Raw genomic sequence first — 6,763 nt, forward strand, 5'->3', positions numbered from 1 at the left:
TCGATCCCACATCGTTTTGCTCATCGGGGTAACGTTGATCCAACGTCAGGCACGCCATTCAAAACTAACGGAAAATCGACGCAATTGGTTCACTTACCTCACGTTGAATCGACGTTGATTTTCAGTTGGTTGAAACGTCACAGAATCAACACGTATTCAACATAAAATCGATCTTTGCTTACATAACGTTAAAACGATGTTGATTTCAGCGGGGTAAAATTACGTTACTATTAACATTTTCTGCTTTTTTTTTTTTAAATCTCACATACTTAATACTCGATAAATTAGCCTGTATATGTAATAATTTATTAAACACACATCACATTCAGTCATAATTGCGTTATTTATACAATACAGTTTATACACACTTAAAAAATACATGTTTAGAGCACAAACCTTCTATATAATTAGCAAAGAAAATGCATTTATACTCAAATACACACAAAGAGGTATAAAGTATATTATAGGCTAATATAAATAGTGTCAAGTAACAAATTAAAAGCTATATTCACTTAAGAATAAAAATATCATGTTATTACCAATGTGTTTGGCTTTTATTTTCAGTGGGGCACAAAAGGAGATGCAAGGCAGAACATTAAGAGACTGACAGCCTTAATTAGTCAGTCACTGTTCACTATCATTGCTTTTCTAAAAAATATATATTTAAAAAATAATGGTGACTGAGACTATGTCACTCTATGCTTTTGTGTTCCACAAAATAAAGACATATGGGTGAGAAGATGATTTATAAAGAAGACAGAGGTACATAGCAGATCAATCGGTTTTCATTTGCAATTAAAACTTGAGTTCTTTGTAATATCAGGGATGTGAACTAATCGGGCCAGGTTTGAAAAGGGTGATGATGTAACCCACAATTAAATATCAGTCAAAATAAATAAAGTTAATTTTTAGTTGCTTTTTTATACATGTAATATCACTCCATTATTACATTTTCTCTAAAGGTTTAGCAATCTCCACTTCAACATTCTATTCTCAGAAAAGTGTAACTCATCAACTGTTCATTTATGACACACAGAGAGAGAGAGAGAGCCTGTGTATGTATGAATTACCACCGTTTTATCGCGTTTCTCTATTAACAGTAAAGTGGCTTTAATTCCTTTAGAAACAATGATGCTACCAGCTCCTTGTTGCGAAAGATAATGTAGCTCTTGAGCGATTAAGCTATTTAGTGAGACGTAATCCCTGAAACGGAGCTTCCCACTTGCGCAATACGGAAATATCTGCTAAGTGTGCTACTTATCTTTGTCAACTTGGCAACCATGTGTACGCGCTCTCTCCACTGTTGATAAACGCGCTTGCTTTCTGAAAACACCGGTTAGCTTGCAGTTTAGCGATCTCCACTTCAATATTCTATTCTCAGAAAAGTGTAATTCATCAACTGTTCATTTACGACACAGAGAGAGAAAGAGAGAGGCTGTGTATGCATGAATTACCACCGTTTTATCGCGTTTCTCTATTAACAGTAAAGTGGCTTTAATTCCTTTAGAAACAATGATGCTACCAGCTCCTTGTTGCGAAATATAATGTAGCTCTTGAGCGATTAAGCTAATTAGTTGATAAAACTGCGGGGCAGTGCTAAAAAGTTTGTTCCTGAATGTCTGAGTTCGGCCGCAACGTGATCTCTGTGTGTGACTGACTGCACTTAACATCAAACTGCTTCTGTTTCACACAAATGCTGGCACGTCTGTGTGTGACTGACTGCACTTAACATCAAACTGCTTCTGTTTCACACAAATGCATGTTCGGCTAGAGTCACTTTGAACTCGTGTATCTTCGGAAGCGGAGCTGCGGAAAGTTACAAAAAATGTCGTGCACACCGCCACGCGAAACGAAATTCAGTGCAGTCATGTATCGTGATACGTATTGTATCGTGGCCGATGTATCGTGATACTTATCGTATCGTGACTTTGCTGGTGATACACAGCCCTATGCGGCACCGGCGCGATCATTTGAATTTTTTCCTTCTAACAGTGGAAGCAACTAGGCTACTCCTTTTCGTCATAAAAGGGGTCATATGATACGATTTACATTTTTCCTTTCTCTTTGAAGTGTTACAAGCTCTTGGTGCATAAAGAAGATCTGTAAAGTTGCAAAGACTAAAGTCTCAAATCCAAAGAGAATTATACTTTTCATCATGATCATGATTTTACTTTCAGCATAAATTTCATAAATAAATTTCAGCATAAATAATATTTCAAATAAATCAGCATTTATTTGAAATAAAATCTTTTGTAACATTATAAATGTCTTTACTGCCACTTTTGATCAATTTAAATTGTCCTTGTTGAATAAAAGTATTTATTTAAAAAAAAGCACTAGTTTTTTTTAAGAATGTACAGTGTGAAACGTCTGTTAATGAATACCCAGGATTAACAGTTAACCCCAGGTATAGTATGAGCAGTGTGAAGCGTGATTACAGATAACCCAGGATTCCGTTTATCTGGTGTTTAGAATGACCCAGGGTTAACAATTTCAAGTGTGAAAAGCCCTCTAGAGGGACAGAGGTCTACCCACCAGTCTCACAAAATCCTGTGGGAAACACTGTATTACCAACACTGTAACAATACAAAGCTGGTTAAAAATCTGCAAACTTACCTTTCAGGGCAATGATTACAATATAAGGATTATTCGGCAGCTTTGCATGTTCATCTATAGTTTGTCATCATCTGAAATCTTTGAGTGTTGGCATCTTCTGAAGTCTTCACAAGCGAGGCTGGATCCAAACTGGAACTGGCGTAATCTCTAGTAACCTTGGGATGGGCATCCCGAGATAGAAACAGGAAAACAAAAGGAGAAAGATTAGCATAGCTGCTGTTCATATTTCACACAAAAGATGATTTATTTCATCACATATAACAGAAGTGCAAGGTTATGAGATGTTTTCTGTGTGAATACATGTTAAAATGTAATTGACCGTTCACAATGAGCTTGATTGACCGGTGATCTGACCAATCATAACGCCGAAACCGCCATCTTGCCTGACAAACAAATCAGACAGGAGAGTAGATTAACTTCGGTGGACTTAAACTTGAAAAATGTTGTATAAAGACGCACAACATCTTTTTATTTTGTGCTTTAATTAAATATGAAAAGACAATTGGTTCACGTTTGCTGCTTGAACTGAGGTGCTACAGCGATCTGTCACAACACATTAAAACAGCACAAAACAGTATTTATTGTTTGAATTTCTTAAAAAAAAATGTTTTCTGCAACAATTGGGGGGAATCTTAACTGAGGAGACAAACTGACCAACAGGAAGCTATGGATGTGTAATTTTCAAGCAATTTATTGTGGCATTCACTGTTATTTTTACTAGTGAAAAGTGTTTCTACTAATTTACTTAAAAGTATAGTTAACCTAGAATTCTATAATCATTTACATTATTACATCAATCCCCCCTCATTTCTTTCAAACCCCTGACTTTTGTTTTTCTGCAGAAGTCAAAAGAAGATATTTTGAAGAATTCTGGTAATCAAAACCAACAGGTTTGTCACGTGTAGACGACATAAAGGAAGTAAAAAGAAATTCATATTTTTATTCAGCAACGATGCATTATATTAATGCATTAAACCGAACCGGTGGATTGGTCAGACGTACTTTTAAACACATTTTAGTTTTGCTGTAGTAAATCTACATATTCACATTCACATAGAGCAGTGGCAAGTGCGTGAGGTTGTCAGCATCATTTTATTCCACACAACAGGCAAGCATTACCGTTAAGCTATTATCCACCAAAATGCAGATTCGTCACATGACAATTCTTACGCAAATGAGATTGAGGGAGACGTTAAGTTTGTTTTGATTTATTAATTTACATACAATAACAATTTAAAATGTATTAACTTTTACGTATTAACTTTTACATATAGGCTATGTATTATTAACTGCATTATATGCATTTTTACTTAATAGAAATAAATATAAATAAATATTAATACAATTCTTAAATCGCTATGAATACAAAAATATAAAGTAAGATAATTTTGTTAAAATTGTGCTGTTAAAATGACAAATGTTTGTGCATCTTTGCAGGATCTGAAATGTCCGCAGACTGGTGTGAGCAGTGAGGATGGAGAGTCCACAGCAGCATCCTGGAAATGGTCCAGTGCCATGGATGTCACTCCATCACTCCACCTGCCCTTACTGCCTCATCAGGACCGGATGTTGCTGTGGCCTCTTCATCTTCTGTGACCCCAGAGTCAGCGAGAACATCTAGAGACAGACCAAAAGACACTGAGGATGTGAGTTTGGTCAAGTTTGTCCTGCTGGTTTCTGTTCATACAACATCAGTAAATGGAGCCCGAGTTTCAAAAGCTTCAAAAGTATCATCAAATAAAGTCAAAAATCTTGACTTGACCAAAATCACCTTTTGTGTTCAGAAAAAAACAACAACCAAGGATTGAACCAGTGTGGAGGCAAGTTATAATGACTGAATTTATATGTTTGGATGAACTAACCCTTTAAAGCCCCAAATAGAAACTGTATGAAATATATGCATGCATTTATATTATAGTAGTACCTTGAAGAAATAAACTTTTTTACAAAAATCACATTTACATTTATTCATTTGTCAGACACTTTTATCCGAAGTGACTTAAAGTGACTTAAAGTGCTCTTATTACAGGGACCCCAATCCCCCTGCAGCAACCTGGAGTAAAGAGCAGAAGGTAGCTGGTTCAACCTTCTGCTTACCGGTTCAGTGTTCAGTGGGTCTACACCACAAATGTAATGAAGCTATGACAAAAATTAGCATGTAATTGTAAACATATGAAATATGAAACTGACAACATTAATTGTAAAATGTTTTACTCTGTGTAAATGTTTTACAGGTAGTGGTGTTCATGGAGAGCAGGCACACGAATGTTTGGAGCAGATGCAGCAGCAGCCAGATTGTCCCGCACATGTTCTCCTGCTCTTGCCTCATGATTGTGTGGTTCAGGGGCGTCATCATGGTCTTCCTTCCTCATCCTCTCTGTGCACTCAGGCAACGACAGCCTCGATGTCCCTTTCTCATCCATGATCAGATTCAGTCTGACTGACAGCAGAGACAGGTGAAGGTGGACACGGTGGTCAGCTGCTTCATCAGAATAAAGCTGCAGAACTGGCACAGCTGTGTAGAGATGGCAGTAAGATGTGGGTTCACTGCCTGTAAATACATCAGTTAGAAAAGTCTGAATAAAGCTTTGTTTCATATGTTGTCAACTTTGTTGTTGATTTTCATGGTTACTTTTCATTCTTTTACTCATATTCGTGTTTCCTGTTGTTGTCAGTAAATAAAATATAATTGTTTCATTAACTTGTGCAATAATTACTTGACTGAAAATTGAGATGTATTCACTTTGGCTGCATTTGTCTAGTGTGTTCATGCATAGCCATGGCATATGACAAAACAAATTGCATTTTGCTTGTTTTACTAAAATTATATATTTAATACATTTTTGGTCCGCATTTATCATTATTGTAAGTGTTGGGGTGGGCTAGCAATGCATTTTGGGGTAATCTTATTTTTTAAGTAGTAATACTTACCTTTTTTTGAGTATATCAGCAGTCTTCTCCAAAGGAGAGATCTTCAAGCAGCTGCCCGTCTCCTTTGTGCAGACATTGCAAACGCTGCAGAAAACTACTAGGTAGGGTTGTGGAGTTACTGATGCTATGAGGTGTTAGTGCACCTCTCTTATCTTCTTTTTATTATTATTACTGCAGAACTTTTAATTACTTAACAAGCTCAGGGATAAATGGTTGTATCTTTAACAATGAACAATCATAATAGAAAACAAATACAATGGGTTTGCGTACATCATTGTATGAGAATATATACACAGAAAAAAAGGCAAAATTAGAAGGGTAAATATCTTTTAATATAAAAACTTAAACTCAAAATGTATTGGTTATACTGCAATCGCAATAAAAATGCAGCTGTTTCTCCAACAAGACCACAAAATTGGCAAATTTCATCAACAAAAATATTTACAGATAGAGGTATTAAACCTGTCGCTCGTATCTTTTAAAGGGGTCATATGACTTTGCTAAAAAGAATATTATGTTGTGTATTTGGTGTAATGCAACGTGTTTATGCGGTTTAAGGTTCAAAAAACATTATTTTCCACATAATGTACATTATTGTTGCTCCTCTATGCCCCGCCTTCCTGAAACGTGGCGATTTTTACAAAGCTCATCGTTCTGAAAAGCGAGGTGTACGCTGATTGGCCTGCTACCCAGTGCGCTGTGATTGGCGGAATACCTCAAGCGTGATGGAAATGTTACGCCCCTTACCATACTGTGATTCTGTGTCCCAATAAAACCCATTACAAACGAGGCATTTGTTGCATCCAGTGGGGATATAATTACTGATTATAATGACTTATACAGTCTTTTTACGCGTTGCGTTTCGCGCCGCGTAAACATAAAACCATGTCTGCATTTGTGATTGGAGAAACAACAAACAACAAGTGCTACACTGTACGATTCAAACGCGAGTTTTGAGCAGTGTAGCGGCAAACTCTTTAAATATGAAAAACTTACTTAGAGGCTGTGAGTCAGAAGTGCCAGACTGTCCTTGCAAAGTTGGAACTGCCCCACTTTATAGAAACAGCCATTGTGCACAGACGCATTGTAGGCTACTCTGCAGGTTCAGGAAACAGTCCTCCATAAAATGCGCTGCACACATCTGAATATTTGGGTTGAACTGTCCTGGAACAGTGTTGTAAATACAACTTAACCACTGATTTCTAGTTGTGTCCTC

This window comes from Sinocyclocheilus anshuiensis, unplaced genomic scaffold (genome assembly GCF_001515605.1).
Source record: "Sinocyclocheilus anshuiensis isolate Anshui unplaced genomic scaffold, SAMN03320099.WGS_v1.1 scaffold310, whole genome shotgun sequence".
Lineage (NCBI taxonomy): Eukaryota > Metazoa > Chordata > Actinopteri > Cypriniformes > Cyprinidae > Sinocyclocheilus > Sinocyclocheilus anshuiensis.